The following is a 17,380-nucleotide window of genomic DNA, read 5'->3' as shown; positions in this document are numbered from 1 at the left end:
TCTCTCCTCTAGGCAGCCGTAATTTACCCACATCCACTTTTGTGGATGCTGTTTGTGCCTGTATTAGGGATATTTCATAACACTTTCTTTCCGAATGACAAAATAGGAAGTCAAGAAATGGAAATCAAGAGAAATAAAAAACTGACCAAATTACTAACCCCTTCCTAACTCTACTAATAAAAAACAGAACATTGTATCATACTTACCATAATTTTCCCCTGGTGCCTATCCATGGCAGCATACCTGTGATAGAGCTCCACCTCTACTCCCCCTTCAGGACTAGTGAATAGCATTAATTAAAGGGCATAGCCCCTCCCCAACATTCTTTGTAATATAGAATACCGAGGGTGGGAGTCTATGCTGCCATGGATAGGCACCAGGAAAGGAAAATTACGGTATGATATGGTATTATGGTATTACCTGTGATAAATAACTAGCTCACATGGGTGGGTTTTAATGCTTAAACAAAAAATAAACTTTAATTAGACACAGACATAGCGGCATGAAGTGCTTTTCTCCAAAACTCTGTTGTACTGTTGTGAGAGCCCCGGAATCAATGCAATAATGTTTGAGGAACGTGTGCCTGGAAGACCAAGTGGCGGTCCTGCATACTGTTTCAAGAGAAACATTTGCCCTTGCTCCCCAAGATGCTGATAACGCTCTTGTTGAATGAGCATTCACCTGAGCAGGAGGATCCAAGTTCTTCACCCTATATGCTTTTTGTATTAATTTGACGACCCAAGGGGCCAAGGTTCTGGGGGAACCCTCCCTTCCTCTATTCTTGCCCCATGGAATGATGAGAAGTCTGTCGGAGTTCCTAAAACTCGCTGTGACTTCCAGGTAGGCCCTGAGAACTTTGGAGAGATCTAACTCATGACAGGAGCTTGATTCTGGGTCAGATAAGACTGGTAATGCCCATGATTCTGATAGAAGCTCCGAAATCCTCCTGCTGGATGTGATAGCCAGGAGAAAGGTTGTCTTCAGGGTTAGGTTATTTTATCTACCGATGCAAATGGGTGAGCGGATAATACTTCTAGTATCAGGGGAAGATCCCATTTTGGAAAGGAACGCCTGGTTGGAGGGCGCATCTTCAGAACAGAAATGTGAGCACTAGAGGATCTTCAGCCCACCTTATGTTGGTTTCTGCCAAGATTGCCAATACTTGAACTTTAAGGGAACCCTGGCTGAGGCCCAAATTGAAACCTGTTTGAAGAAAACTCAAAATATCAACAGTAGTCGGAGAGACTGGATCAAAACCCTTTCCTGTGGCGTAAGATAGGAACTTGTCCCAAATCTTAGCATATATTGCATTGGTTGCTGGTTTGCTGGCTTTCAGCAAGGTGGATATAACTTCCTGGGAACATCCTAACAGCTCAAATCTCCTCCTTTCAACCTCCATACTCGAAGATCCAGCTTTTGTGGATCTGGATGGATTAGCCTTCCCTGGGTTAACAACTGCAGAAAGGGGGGAATCTTGATAGGAGGATTCACACTGAGGTGCAAGGCTAGGGGAAACCAAGGCCTCTTCGGCCAGTAAGGTAGGACTGCCAGAATTTGAACTGGCTCCCTTAGGAGTCTGAGGAGAAACTTCAATATACGCGCACGAGGAGGAAAGGCGTAAGCCGTCTTGAAGTTCCAACGACATGATAATGCATCTACTCCCTCCGCTTGTGGGTGCGGCAGGCGAGAAAAAAATCTGACTTTGGAATTCTCCTGGGAAGCAAAGAGGTCCACTTGTGGGGTCTGCCATAGATGAGAAATCTGATTGAAGTGGAGTGACCACTCGTTGTCCCCAAATCTCCTCGACAAGATGTCTGCCTCTGTGTTCATTTTTCCTGAGAGATATATCGCTTTGAGGTCCACCAGGTTCCTTTTGGCCCAAATCATTATGGGTTCCACTTCCCTCAGAAGCGTCCGGCTGTAGGTGCCCCCCTGTTTCTGAAGATAGGAAACTGCAGCTTTGTTGTCCAGGCGCAGAAGCTAGAAAAAGCTGCTCTGATTTCCAATACATTGGATACTATCCCCCTGGTGGGAAAGGACCATCTCCCCTGAATCCTGACTTCTCTGCAATGGGCACCCCACCCCTGACCACTCGCATCTGAAGTAATTGTGGTCCAAGAGTGGGAACCCAGATGATAACGGGAGAGATTTTCCGGCCTGGTCCACCAGTGCAAGCTCCAGGACATCAGGGTTGACAACAGAATTGTCTGGGATAGATTATGCTTTTTACATTGTGCCAGAAAACCTGTCTGGAAGTGTCTCAGATGCCAGTGAGACCACGGGACCATAGGAATACAGGAAGACATCGTGAATACGAGACTCAGACATTGTGAGGCTGACAAGTGGGACTTCTGTAAAGTCTTCAACATCTTTTGAATGATGCCCTCCATCTTCTGTTGAGGTAGAGAAACTGTGGTCAGATCTGTATTGAACATTGCTCCTAGGTAGATCATTTGTTGTGTTGGGATCAGCTGGCTCTTTCGGTGATTCACCAACTAACCTAGATCTGACAAAGACTGCAGAAGTATCTCTCTGTGGGCTAAAAGTTGATCTGGATTGTTTGATAACAATATGATGTTGTCCAGATAGTGGTAAATTCTTAAACCTCTCTCCCTTAGAGGGGCCAGGACAGATATTAGCACCTTCGTAAACACCCAAGGGGAGGTGCACAGCCCGAAGGGTAGAGCCTGGAATTGCAGGTGGATATGACCCACTGCGAACTTTAGATAATTTTGGAAAGATGGTAGGATAGGGAAATGAAGGTAGGCATCCTGCAGGTCTACTGATATCAACCAATCTCCTGGTTGTATGACCTGAATGATTGTCTGCAGCGACTCCATCTTGAAACTCTCGAGATGAATGTATTTGTTGAGTCTCTTCAAGTCTATCACAGGTCTCCAGTCACCCATCTTCTTCTGTACCAGGAAGAGGGTGGAATAGAAACCTGTAAAATGTTCCAATGGAGGGACGGGTACTGCGGCCCCCTGAAGCTGAAGCAACTTCATAAACTGACCTAAGGCCAGAGCTTTATCCGGGGAGGCCGGAACCTGGGTTTCCTTGAAGGAAGTGTGTGGAGGCTAATGACAGAAAGTCCAGAAATGTCCACATGCCTACACACAATGCCTACACACGATCACACCAAAGACCGATCGTTTAGAATGCAATGACGTAGGACAAGACTAGAAAAAGGAAGTTCAATAGCCAGTAGCCAATAGCTGCCCTTGCGTTGTTTTTGGTCCGTCGAAATAGCATACAGACGAGCGGTTTTCCCGATAGGAACTGATTCCGTCGGAAAGATTTGAAACGTGTTCTATTTCTAGGTCCGTCAGAATTTCGAAAGAAAAAGTCAGATGAAGCCCACACACGATCAGAATGTCCGATGGAATGATTCCATCGGACCTTCTCTGACGGAAAGTCCGGTCGTGTGTAGGCGGCATTATACTCACATAAGGGTGGTCTCATACCTTTTAGACCCAAGAGGATCTTGACTGCGAGACGAATGGCTCATGGTGAAATGGGCAGGAGGATCAGCTGAAGAAATACGGAAAAGAAGAAAAATAGAACCCCAAAGAGAGACCTAACAAAAATCCATAATGTCATTGTAATGTAAAAAGGTGACACATACCTGTTTGCAGAAAAGTTTGTGAGCTGCAGGGCACACACTGGTTATGAGGAGCAGCCCTGAGCTCAAAAAGGAACTAATCTTTATAGGGAGAGGGGATGGGAACACTCAATTAAACAAAAAAGACCTGTAACCAATTAAACTAAGCCCTTCCTGGCAACAATTACCAGATTGGCACGATTCTTCCCTCAAGGAAGATGACGGCGGAGGCTTCGCCGCCCTATGCACGCACCAGGGGCACCGGACTTCTCCCTGACATCTCACTGACATCTATGTGCTGCAACGTATCCCAGGCCGCGCCTGCGCACAGAGACCCGAGACACGCCGCGCTCGTCAGGAGGGACACTCCCACACTACCCCTCTCCACACCGCTCGTTCAGCAAGTAGGGAGAATGAACACCCCGAAAGAGGACACGGTAAGAACCGCAACAACCCAATGTATACTTTGGATCATAAGAAAAAGCAAAAGTAAGAAGCCCGGGTCGCGCATGCATGAACCGGGAATAAAAACGTCTGGGGACAAACTTTACTGTCATAGGGCGGCACAGTGGTGTAGTGGTTAGCACTCTCGCCTAGCAGTAAGAAGGGTCGCTGGTTTGAATCCCGACCATGACACTACCTGCCTGGAGTTTGCATGTTCTCCCTGTGTCTGCGTGGGTTTCCTCCGGGTACTCCGGTTTCCTCCCACACTCCAAAGACATGCTGGTAGGTTAATTGGATCCTGTCTAAATTGGCCCTAGTATGTATGAATGTGAGTTAGGGACCTTAGATTGTAAGCTCCTTGAGGGTGTAGGGACTGATGTGAATGTATAATGTATATGTAAAGCGCTGCGTAAATTGACGGCGCTATATAAGTACCTGAAATAAATAAATAAAAATATAAAGACATCACTAATTTCTCTGCTTGTTGTTATTTTTTCAAAGAAAGAAATATTCTTTATCAGAGATTAAACCATACTCCTCTTATTTAAAAGGAACAAAATCTAACCTGACCAAAAGGGACCGAAAAAGAGAAGCTGATCCTCCTGCTGCCTCCACCAATCATTCGTTTGTTCTTTAATTGCCAGCAGACTGTGTTCCTATGAGGAAACTCTGCAAGGCCCCAAAAGATCCACAGGAGGGGTTCCCAGTCTTATCATCACTATTAGTGGCCCAAGAACAGGGACTGTGCATGGGAGAGGCTGAACCCGGCGGATGCTGCCGACTGCAGAGGTACTGGACATACCGCTACTCTTCATCAGATCCGAAGGTATGAGGAAAAAAAAAGAATGTTGGGGAGGGGCTATGCCCTTTAATTTATGATATTCACTAGAGGCGGAGCTCTATCACAGGTATGCTGCCATGGAGGCACCAGGAAAGACTTTTTATTGCTGTCTGTTTCTGTTGGAAAGCTTCTTGTCCCTTCCTGTTTAAGTGACACAACAAGAAGTAAAGTGAAATATTTCTAGTGTTGACACAGAGAAAATCAAAAACCCAGAGGGTTCAATCCCTTCCCTCGCTCTATCCAAAAAGGAAAAGGAAAGGAAAGGAAATTGTTTAGATGGGAGTTCTGTTATATGACATTAAACACATTTCTATTTTAAAACATTTTCCATTTGTCACCTTATAACAAAGAAAACATGAGTAAAGGATTTATTAAACCGTATACCTTGGTATCATGGCACCAATGGTTCTGAAAGGGTCTATGGGCACCTGTGACTAAAAGGGTAAAGCTGGCTATACATGGAGTAAATTTCAAGCAGCTGGCACACTAATGCCAGGCTCGATTTGATATTCAATTTGAAGTAGTAGAAAATTGTCAGCCAAACAGCAGATGCAGCCACTGTTTTTGATATTCTGACAGCTGACACCCGCTATACAGTAGCTGGCAGGGGAGTTTCTTCCTTCTACAATGTTTAGGGTGCATGGAGGAATCTATAGATTTCTCTTGTTACACCGACAGGGCAGAACAAAAGAAATCTTACAGTATATGGGCAGTTTAAATATAATTATAGATTGGCAGTTTAGACATGTTAATCAAATATGTAAACAGACCAGGCAAAAAACCTTTGGTCATTCCTAGTCTTGTTTATGGCGTGTGTGGGTGATAAGCGAGTACTGCAAGTCATGGAAGTAATTTTGGCAGCATGAGCTTTTAATTGAAAACACAATTGCATAAACTTGCATAGTTTAGGAATCTAAGGCTATAAGGGTCCATTCACATGGGCGGTCCGCACGGCGGACTCTGCTTTGTTCAGTGGGAGAGTGCTCCGCTGATCCCTGCTGAGCAGGCGGATGACAGGTCCGTCTCCACTCATTGTGCAGAGACGGACCTGTCAGAATCCTGCTCTCCTCTATAGGGAGATCGGATGAAAACTAACCGCCTGTCCGTTTTCATCTGATCTGCCAGACAGATGGGAAAATAAGGTCACCATCCGTCTGGATTTGGCAGAGAGGATCGGATTGGGTAGCGGTATGTGTCAGCGGATATGTCACGGCTGACATTCGCCGCTCCATAAGGGTGAATGGAGGGTCCAATCAGGTCCGTCTGAAAAACTGACAGGTAGCCCTGATCGGACAGCCGTATGAAAGGACCCTTAGCCTAGGTTCACATTGCTGCAGGTTAGAAATTGTTTTTAACCCGACAATGCAGTCCGACTTTGAGGGCGATTTGATTGACATCTGTGTGGGTTTCTGCACAAATGCCTATACTAAATCGCTCCACAAAGTTGCCAAAAGTAGTAAAGTAACTACTTTTGGGAATAGGTGCAGCGCCGCAAAGTCGGATGCTGCGATTGCCGGCAATGGCCGCCGATTTGGCATGCAATTTGACATGTGAAATCACATGCTAAATCTAACCAATGTGAACCCAGGCTTAGTGTTTTTTTATCTACCATTCCCCAGTTGCAGGTTGTCTAGAAGGAATATTGTAAGTATTTACATTGTACAAAGATAGGAAATGTGCTTACATGTGTAAGAAATCAATTAGACAATGATTACACTATCCTTACCTTTTACAGCAGGGGTGTCCAACCTGTGGCCCAAGACTACTTTGAATGCGGCCGAACACAACATTGTAAATTTACTTAAAATTATTTTATTTTTTGTAAAAATACATTTAGTGAACACGTGGCAGAAGAAAAATTCAAGTGTCACTTTACTGGACCTTTTTATGTTTTTTTCTTCTGTGATAGGAAGCCAGGATAAACCAGAGCTTTTTTCAGCCAGAACCCTCTCCTCTCAAACCTGTCATTTAACACAGTAGAGGAGGATTTCTGCATAGCTCCCTTCCTCTACTGGTTTCTATGTACTAGTGCTGCCCTTGATATTCTACTTAATTATCCTATTATCCGTTTTATTTATTTTATATTACCATTTTTAGAGTTTTAGTATATTGCATAATTCTTAGTGCGGCACAATGGGTATATATGTTTACATTTTCACATTTTGAGAAAGTGGTGAGTGCTGGCAGCTATTTCGAAGTATATTTTTTATTTATTTTTCTGGGCTTCTGGATTTTTTTTTTGTTTTTTTTAGTTTTGACAGCTCACAAGGTTTATACATATACATCCTCAAACTGTTCCCACAAAGTTGGGAGCATGAAATTGTCCAAAATGTCTTGGTATGGCCAGTGGCGTAGCATGGGTTGTCAGCTCCCGGGGTAAGGCAAGTAATTTGTGCCCCCTAACTTGTGGACTTTTAGCACTCCCCGAGTCCTGTCCCTTCCCTTCCTACAATAGTACTAACCAACCTGTTTCCTATACTGACCACTACGCTATACTGTCCACTGCACTGACCACTATACTACACTGATCACTACACTAGCCACTATACTGTCCACTATACTGACCACCAGGGGTGTTGCTAGGTGGGAAAAAGTCCGGCACCGGGGGGGGGGTGTTGTGCGGCAGGAGGGGGGGTAAGCTCACTTGCTGGTTGCTGCATGGCAGACTCTTGCGCCCTGTGATTGGGTGTATGGGCGGCGGTGGGGCTGGCCAGTTAATGATCCTGTTAATGCTCCTGGAGTCTCCGCACATGACCCCATTTGCCCAATCACAGGGTGCCGGAGACTGAACATGTGCAGAGGCGGGACTCCAGGATCTACCACGATCATGGACAGGCCAGCCCCGCCACCGAACATGACTCCATACGCCCAATCACAGGGCGTCGGAGACTGAACATGGCAGCCAGAGCGTGGGGACACAGGAAAGTGAATTTAGGATGAGGCAGCCAATTTCGGGCCCCTAAATGTTGTGCCTGGGGCCACGGCCCCCTCTGCACCCCCCACACTACGCCACTGGGTATGGCGATGCCTTAAGAGTCTTCTTCACTGGAATGAAGGGGTCAAGCCCAAACACTAAAAAAACAACCCCACACCATAGTCCCCCTCCACCAAATGATTTGGACCAGTGCACAAACCAAGGTCCATAGAGACATGGATGAGCGTGTTTGGGGTGGGGGAACTTCACTGGCCTGCACAGAGTTCTGACTTCAACCCAATAGAACACTTTTGGGATGAATTAGAGTGGAGACTGCGAGCCAGGCCTACTCATCCAACATCATTGCCTGACCTCACAAATCCGCTTCTGGAAGAATGGTCAAACATTCCCATAGATACACTCCTACACCTTGTGGACAGCCTTCCCAGAATTAAAGCTGCTATAACTGCAAAGGGTGGGCCGTTAAAGTTCATGTAAAGGCAGGCGTCCCAATACTTTTGGTAATATAGTGTTTATATGTTTTGAAGATCATTTTGGGAGTATCTAGGGTTTTGGTACCTTTTTGTTTTTAACTTGTGTCTGTGCGCCTTTATACTTTCTACACAATAAAATTTGCTATAGAGTTAGTTGTATACGTGTCAGATATACATTTTTAAAAAATTATGAAAAAGAAAAATATCTGAATTTATTTATATTTATTATTTATTTATATTATTCATGTTTGGTTTATTATGGAAGGTGTGGGCTGTGAGGTCTGTTTTCAAATTTGGGTGTTGCTCTAAACGCTAAACTGGCAGTAATTCTTTAAGAATCTGCCGCTGGCATAGTGACCTGAACGTGTTAAAGGTGTCCGATAATTGTTCTGAATCTGGTGCAAATACTTGCCTGAATTAGGCACAGGTAGTTTTAAAGGGAACTACCACCAGAAATCTGTTGTAAATGCTTTATCAAATAATAAAAGTCTATTGGAGCCCCAGACAGCAGTAAAACGTGACAGGGGTTCTAATTTATTTATTTCAGGTACTTATATAGCGTCGTCAATTTACGCAGCGCTTTACATATACATTGTACATTCACATCAGTCCCTACCCTCAAGGAGCTTACTAATCCTTCCCTATGCTATCCGTAACAAAAAAAAAAAATGTCCACTAATATAACAATGTCTGATCTGGGTACTTCTATTAGTTGCATGTAAAAATACTGTACATGTAAGTGCAATTATACAGTATGTCATTTTACATTATCTGTGGTTTAGCTTTTATTTTATACTTGTTATCTTCTTGGTTTATGACATACGGAAATCTGTTTACAGCTTAGGGATGGAGACATAAATATGACTTGCCCAGCAGATCAGGAAGCTGTCTTCACCAGGACCGTCTGTCCGTTTGGCATGGTCTCGCTACCAAGTTGAAATAAACAGTAAGGAGTGGTCAAACCAGGCACTTATACCGCAGCACAGGTAATGTTTTTACACATTTTAGAATGTATTGTTCTTTTAGAATTTATTGCTTACATAAGGTCTAATTTAAGGTAACATGAAATGTTATTGTGATTTTTTTTTTTTTGCGAAACATGCGAAACATAGAAACATTTTACCACTCAAGATATAAATATCAACTTTACATTTTGGTTACTATGTGTGGAATTTATGAATATACGGCATACAAAGTGGTCACATGACAAACGAAGCAAAGAAAATGATTCCGTCAGATCATGTTTACTATGGGAACATGTAAATATGCAGGAATACTCCTGTTTTTTTTTTCTGTAAGTCTGGGTCAGTTGCTAGGCAACACTGAACAGCACAGTACAGGAACAATCAAGCCAACTGCAGGAGCTGACTTGATCCATCATGTGCTGGAATTAAAAATTATAATATCAAATAACTTGCCATATTATTCTTTTTAGTTGCCTATATTCAAGCAGTTGATGGAATGTGTTTAACTGTGTACAGATCAATCCCTTTATTTTTCACTCAAAATGTGCTTTTATCACAGTGTCCTAAGCAGAGTCATTTATCTGAGATGCTCCTGATGGTTCATGTAAAGCCTGGGGGTCCAGTTACCCAACGTTCACACCTATGCGTTTTTTTTTTGTGCATTTTGCAGTAACGCACTACAGTCCATTTCACATGATTTCCTATGGTACACGTTTACATCTATGTGTTTTTGGAAAGGGTCATGGACTTTTTTCCCCATCTTTTGCGTGTAACAGACTTCAAATGGAGTTGCACCAGAAATGCAAGTGTTGCGTTTCTGATGCGATTTTTGATGCGTTTTGCGGGGAGTTTAAACACTGTATATAGCCGGTTGGTAAGGAGTGGGTCAGGAAGCCGACACCACATCCTTAACAACCATTGAGTCATCAGCAGGGTTCCCTGCCAACAGCTGAATGTAAAAAAAAAAAAAAGAATTGCCAGAAAAAAAAAATCTAAACCGTGACGTCACAAGGGGCGGGTTCTCCGTGTGAGGTCACTGGATGGCCATGCCCCATGGCTAAATAAGAACTGGCTGGCACAATGGAGGGAGCCAGCGTCAGAGGAGAACCGGTTTTTAAAAATGGTGAAGGAAGAAGACATCACGGGAGGGAGAAGATCTCACCGGAGGGAAGACAGTGGAGGAAGAAGACATCACCAGGGAAAGAAGACACATTGGAGCTGCGACAGGGGACAGTCTTCATTTTTAATAAAGGACTTGTCAGCATTTTTTTTTTTTTTTAATTTTGGCGTGAGGTGTCCCAAACCTCGCTGACAACTCATCCGTTGTTAAGGACACGGTGGCTGGCTTCCCGCCCCGCTCCTTAGCAACCAGCTATATACAGTTTGTTTAAAGAGAAAAAAAAAAAAAAAAAAAAACGCAAAATGCATGAAAACTGAATGCAAAAACACATCAAAAATTAGGGTTTAAAAACTCAAAACCCACCGTCCGTGGCGGCTGGTGTTTCAAATTTAGTGTGGCAAAAAAACCTGGCCCCCTCATTCGCGCTCCCCCCCAACGGAAGATGGACAGGAAGGTGGTGATCAGTGGCCTTATCTTAAGAGGCAGATGATGAGTTGATGCTGGATCCAATGTAGGGCTCCTGCCCCTCAGCCTGCTCCTCGCTCCAGCTTGCCGAAGGAAGAGCCAGGGACGTTGTTCCTCCTCACGGCCGAACAGGAAGTGGGTTCAGGGTGCACTGCTCTGCGCCACAAGCCCACCCTTTTTTGAAGCCAATTAGAGCCTCCCGCTCTAATCCTGTACTTCAAAAAAAAAAAAAAAAAAAGAAAAACCCCATTGAAATCCATGCGTCCAGCGCCCTGCATGTAGATTAGGGACCGGGCGCATGGATTAGGGGGGCGATGCCCCCGCGCCCCTTATGGACGGGCTGCAGCTGCCCACCATAAAACGTGCCTGAAAAACACATCAAACGCAGTCCGCATAGATGTGATCCTAGACTTAATCATAAAGTGCAAAAGTGATCTACTTATTTACTAAATAATTGAGCAATCAAAACCAATTATGGATTAACCACAATGAGGTATGGTGTAGTAATAATTAGTAACCCCATCATATTAGTATCATAACCCCAAGAAAAGGAAATTTAAAATACCAGCAGGGTCAGTCTATAGATTATAAATAGACTATACTTTATACATTTCTAGATTATTAGGGTATTGAAAATGATAAAATCCAAGTTGTTGCCCACATTGGTGAATCAGGCCTTGTGAGGTTATGAAACTTAAGAAGGAATCTGACTGGTCACTATAGGGATCAATGTCTTTATTTCCATTTTTTTAAAATATATTTGTAGCATAGTAAGCATTTTCATTTTTTAAACACTGTATATAGCCGGTTGGTAAGGAGCGGGTCATTATTTCATTGCTTTATTTTCTTTTAGCTCTTTAGGGGTTATTTAAAAAAAAGTAGTGAAGCAGGAACAAATGTGGAAATGTCTATAGTAATCCACTCTACTTCAAAAATAAACTCCCCCACCCCCATGATCTTTATTAAAGGTGATCTTTATTTTCAGGTAAAACCTCTTTCAAGCTTGTTTTTTTCTTTTATTTATTTATTTTTTTTACATCTTGGGGAGATTTTTTTCTTCCTTTCTGACCAAGTGACACAGACAAAAATAAAACTCAGCAAATGTAACATTTTCTCAAATTGCCATACAAATATAATGTGTTCTTATTTCAGTCTATTTATTTATTTCTCGCTTTTTGTTCTAACGACTACGAGAAAGTAAAGAGACATTTCCCAAGTGAGAAGACAGACAAGAAAACATGCTGCTCCACTTTTAAGACAAAACGCAATCTAAATCTAAACCCACAGAAACCAAACATCTGACCGCACTAGTTCACACACCTGATATCCAACTTCCCTGGGTCACTATGGGTCCATGCACACTAGGAGGACCTCTGGCATAAAAATTACAGAACATCTGGCAGAAAAAGCAGCATAAATAAAATGCTTATGGTAGCTCGTATTGCACAAGAATTTATGGGCATTTGCTTTTATACGTGTTTTTTTCCCCAAAACCTTCCCCTAATTAGTCAATGTACACTTGGAAATGCGAAACGCTGCATTTATGAGCGTTCGGCTCAAACCCCTATAGAAGCAGCTTTTTTGAGCTGCAGTGTGCATGAGCCCTTCGGCTGGGTTCACAGTATTGCGAATTGGATGTGGATTTCCCGCATAAAAACAAGGAAATAGGCGCCTCTGGGTGCAGACGTTTTTAACAAGCTTTAATACACATAAATTAGTCAAACTCACATTTCAGCAGAAAGTGATAGGCATAAAGTATAGACATGGTTATGTCACGGTGGCAATCCTGAGTCCTGGGCCTTGTAGTTCCTCTGTCAAAACAGTCTAGTCAGAGAGGTGTCAACCATTAGATGGTTATGCCGGCTCCGGAAGACAAACTCGAGACGAGGCGTGAGGCGCAGGGAACAGCAGGCTGCAGGGGATGACGTCACTAGTAGTGGACGCATTTCTTGAGTAGACGCGCTGCGGTGTACTGGCAAGCCGCACTCCTTTATCAACAGACATCAGGATTTCCCTGCATCCAATTCGCATAGCAAGAGATTGTGACTGGCTCCCTATGGAGCCGGTTCACACATCACCGCATCGGCTCCGGTGCGAATTGCACAGGAGCCCTGTGCATTTTCTGGTCTGTTTCAGGTCCGAATTCAGCCCAAAAATTTGGGCTGAAATCTGACCTGATACAGTGAAAGGAGACGCACCGGACTCTGAACGCTGTGAGCTGCTGCGTTCTGTAGTGTGAACCCAGCCTTATACCCCAAAACAGTGAAAAGGTTTAATGAAATAAGCTCCTAGGGGTTGTTACTTACTTAATAAAAGTAAGAGGAATTTGTGACAGTTCCTTGAAAGCATTAAAGAGGAGCTAGAACTGTTTAACCACCTAGGCTCCGGAAACTTTTACCCCCTTTATGACCAGGGCATTTTTTGCTATTTGGCACTGCCCTACTTTACCTAGCAATTGCGAGGTCAAGCAACCCTACCTAATTTACATTTCTATTATTTGTTTCACACAAATAGAGCTTTCTTTTAATGGTATTTAATCACCACTGTTTTTTTAATTATATTATTTATTTTATTACATTTTGGAAAAACAAAAAACAAAACACTTTTTTTACTTTCTGCTATAAAACATGTCCAATAAAAAAAAAATCTAATTTCTTCATAAATTTAGCCCAAAATGTATTCTGCTTCATGTCTTTGACAAAAAAACAAATCCCAATAAATGTATATTGATTGTTTTGCATGAAAGTTATAGTGTCTAAAACTGATTGTATATATACTGGAATTTTTTTTTTTTTTTTAATACTAGCGTCTTATAGTGGGACTGTTACAGTGCGATGAGCAATCTGACACTAACAGACACTGGGTGGAAATTGACATCACCAGTAACAAGAATACAGTGATCAGTGCTAAAACTATACACTGTCACTGTACTTATGAAACTGGCTGTGAAGGGGCTAACATCTAGGGGCAATCATTGGGTTAACTGTGTGCCTGACAATGTGTAATGTGCGCTGCTTTTACTAATCAATGTGGTTGTTTTTATCTTCCTGATTCACTAAGCCGATCAGCAGGTCCCAGCCATAAATCATTGGCTGGAACCTGCTAACCAACTTGTTCTGTATTGAATCACAGCACAGATGGTGTGACGGGTGCGCATCCCCTACCCAGAAATGCTGGATCATGTACATGTACTTTATCCATTGCAGAGCGGCCGCCCCGCTGCAGTATTTTTGCAATAGGTAATTTCACAAGTGGTAAAGACAAATTAAAAGCAAAGTGGTAAATAGCAAAAGTAACCAGCGCTTAAACGTGGCCATGTGTGAGTGAGAAGGGATCACAGCCAATAGCCGTGGGGTCTGAATCCAGTGCAGCTCAACAACAGCCATAGCTGGAAGATATGGATAAAGCAATATACAACAAAATGATCCAGCGCTCAATGGGTTCACAGAAAAGACAGTCTCACAACAGGCAGTGGAACACAAACACGAACAGTTTATTCAATGATATACATGAAGTCCAATCCTTTTATCAAAGCAAAAAGAGTGGGGAGTGTTCACGGCAACCAAGAAGCTTGCGGGTCACTCTGGTCCTCGAGCACTTCCAGTCACCACAGCCTTCAGCAACGCTGACCGTCATCCACGCCAGCCAACCCAGCTCTGTTTTTCATCTGTCCGGATGTTGCATCCCCTCAGGACACTTCCACCCAGCAGTTAGCAGCAACTAACGTGTTTGGTTACATCGGGAGAGAGCAGTGGGAAGCCATCAGTAGGATCTCTGCACCTTCCCACCTCCTGTCAGCACTCCAGCTGGTCTGGCGTTTCTGACATGTGAAGTACGGAGTCCGGCTCTTCACCTTTCCGCCGACCGTTGCCTCCGTCTCCTCCTCCAGCATGTCCAGCTGTCCTCCACACGCTGGTGAGCAGAAGCGTAGGAGGAACATTGGCGCCTCCCCTGCTGCGAGGGTTTCCCTACATCCGGATGCCATCAGCCCCTCGTTGCTCTGACGACCTCCAGTGACACCGTAAGCCATTTACTTTTTAACACTCCCCACTCCTTTTGCTTTGATAACAGGATTGGACTTCATGTATATCATTGAATAAACTTTTCATATTTGAGACTGCCTTTTCTGTTAACCCATTGAGCGCTGGAACATTTTGTTTGTTACATAAATTAAAAGCCAGCAGCTACAAATACTGTAGCTGATGACTTATTAAACAGACACTTGCCAGCTCAGGGATCCAGCACCGTCTTTACTTGGGTCAGCTCTTGGCCAGTCTTCGAGTCCTCGGCGCCTCCATCTTGAGTGTGGGAATCCAGCTGTGACTTCTTGCGGCTTCACAGTCAGATTCCCACTGTGCATTCACAAGAACCTATGATGTGTTCCAGGAGCTTGCAAGCAGAAAGAATGCAGAAGCGAACATCCGCTCCGATGGCCTTGTTGATACGAGCAGGATTGGGAGTGGGTACCTGTCAAAATTAGGTACCCACTCCCAGAAAAAAAAGTTGCCAAAAGTGGTAGAGGACGAGGACAGGTGGTGGAAAAGTGGAACTTTCCTTTTTTAGGTGAAGTTACATGTTGATTGAGTATCCTTGTTGCTAGGATTACTGTTTAAACCTTGCACTAAAACCACAAAACCCTCATGTAGCGATTCTTCCAAGTGAATCTGTGGAATCTGCCCTCCTATGGGGGCAGACGTGTAGGCTCGATCCTGAGCCGGGCTGTGCGTGTTCATTGACTTACAAAGTGCATCTCGGCCCCGCCCCTCTCTCTGCTCACAGGACTGAGCTGACAGGGGAAGCTGTAACCAATGGCTCTCAGTGCTCTCTTAGCCAAGCTTGTGGGAGCAGAAAGAGAAGACAGGCAGACGGACACAACGCTGGATCGATACATGACTTGGGTAAATAATTGCAGGCCGCCGGCCACCCGCGATCGCTCCCGAGAGCGACAGAATGGGGATCTGTCAATGTAAACAGACAGATCCCCATTCTGTCAGGGGAGGAGAGACATCTGCTGTTCCTAGTGATCAGGAACAGCGATCTGTCTCCTCCAGTCACTACACTGCCCCCCCCCAGTTAGAAACACCTCCCTAGAGAACACTTAAGCCCTTGATCACCCCCTAGTGTTAACCCCTTCCCTGCCAGTTACATTTATACAGTAATCAGTGGCTATTTTTAGCACTGTCTGTCTGGCGCAATGTCGCAGTTCCACTAAAAATCACTGATCACCGCCATTACTAGTAAAAAAAAAAAGAATAATAAAAATGCCATAACTCTATCCTCTATTTTGGAGACCCTATAACTTTTGCGCAAACCAATCAATATACGCTTATTGCTTATTGTTTATAGCGCAAAAAACAAACGCAGAGGTGATCGAATACCACCTGTTGTGGAACACCTGCAGGCTCGATTCTGAGCCTTGCTGTCTCTGTCTATAGGCCCCCCCCAGTCACAGAATTTGACTGTCAGCAGTGGGAGTCAATGGCTCCCACTGCTCTTAGCAAAACCTGTGAGAGTGGGGAGAAGAGGAGAGAGGTGCTGCAGAAGGACACAACACTGGATCGAGATCGGCTCAAGTATAAGGGGGGTGTGGGGTTTGGTATTCACATACCAAATCATTATTTACCTTAATGTAGGGAATGCTATAAAATGGAACTTCAGTCTCCCAATCAACATTGATTCGTTTTTAATATTCATGCTGCTAGCATTAGTAAATAGATAGGAAAGTATATTTACTTGTTTTGAACTTTTTTTTTTTTACATTTCTTCGGTTACTTCCTGGCTTCTTTCCTAGGCAAATGATATCCTACATCCCAGAAATCTTCAGGACATACAGTATACAGCACACATACAGTGTTCCAGGTGTCTGCCTCACACCCAGACATAGGTGTGCACAGCCTATTGCATTAGGGTGTGCACCCCAAAGCTCACACACACACGTCTTTCTCTGCAGCCTCAGCTGCATGGGGCAGTGAATGAATGGGAAGTGCTGTGTTGAGTTGCTTCCTGTTCATTCACAAACTGAAGCCTAGTAAACACACAATTTAGTTACATATTTACTAGCCCTTTCCCCTGCTCCCCATCCTGAAACATCCCCCACAACAGCCGGGGGAAAAGGAGAGGAGGGAAGCCAGCAGCACTGTGGGGTGGGGGGTTGCCAACGAAGGGGGGAGGCCTGGGCAGTAGGTGGGATCGGCACCACACATAGTGATTAGGGTAAGCCCAGGCATACCCCTTTGCACATCTATGCACCCGGAACAAAAACGCATCCATATGAGCAGTGCTCAGCCATTCCAAGGCAGCTTTGTATTCTCATAATGAGAGCCAGATAACTGGGCTGATGATGTCCCAATCTCTGACTCAACCAGAGGAGGCTTGTCTATGAAGGACTGTGCACTGCCTCTGCTCTGGATAAATAATTTCATAAGGAATCACCAGGCATATAGGCTGAAGGAATCTTGTAAAAAGCCCCTCTAATGATTACACTGCTTTGTGCTATATTATTGAAACCTAAGGCTAGAATACTCCTTTAAATATAT

The 17,380-nt window shown here is 44.0% G+C and overlaps 1 long non-coding RNA gene across 1 annotated transcript in view; it reads left to right on the top strand.

Annotated features, from left to right (window-relative positions):
- Positions 1-9,381, top strand: part of LOC141145152 (uncharacterized) — a 195,521-nt gene extending 186,140 nt beyond the window's left edge. Inside the window, exon 3 of the long non-coding RNA XR_012244520.1 lies at positions 9,134-9,381. This is a non-coding gene — a long non-coding RNA (uncharacterized lncRNA). The remainder of the gene's footprint in view (positions 1-9,133) is intronic.
- The last annotated feature ends 7,999 nt before the right edge of the window (positions 9,382-17,380 follow it).

This window comes from Aquarana catesbeiana, linkage group LG05 (assembly GCF_042186555.1).
Source record: "Aquarana catesbeiana isolate 2022-GZ linkage group LG05, ASM4218655v1, whole genome shotgun sequence".
Taxonomy (NCBI): domain Eukaryota; kingdom Metazoa; phylum Chordata; class Amphibia; order Anura; family Ranidae; genus Aquarana; species Aquarana catesbeiana.
Note: the sequence above shows the minus strand (reverse complement) of the source record. Positions and strands in the feature narration are given on the sequence as shown.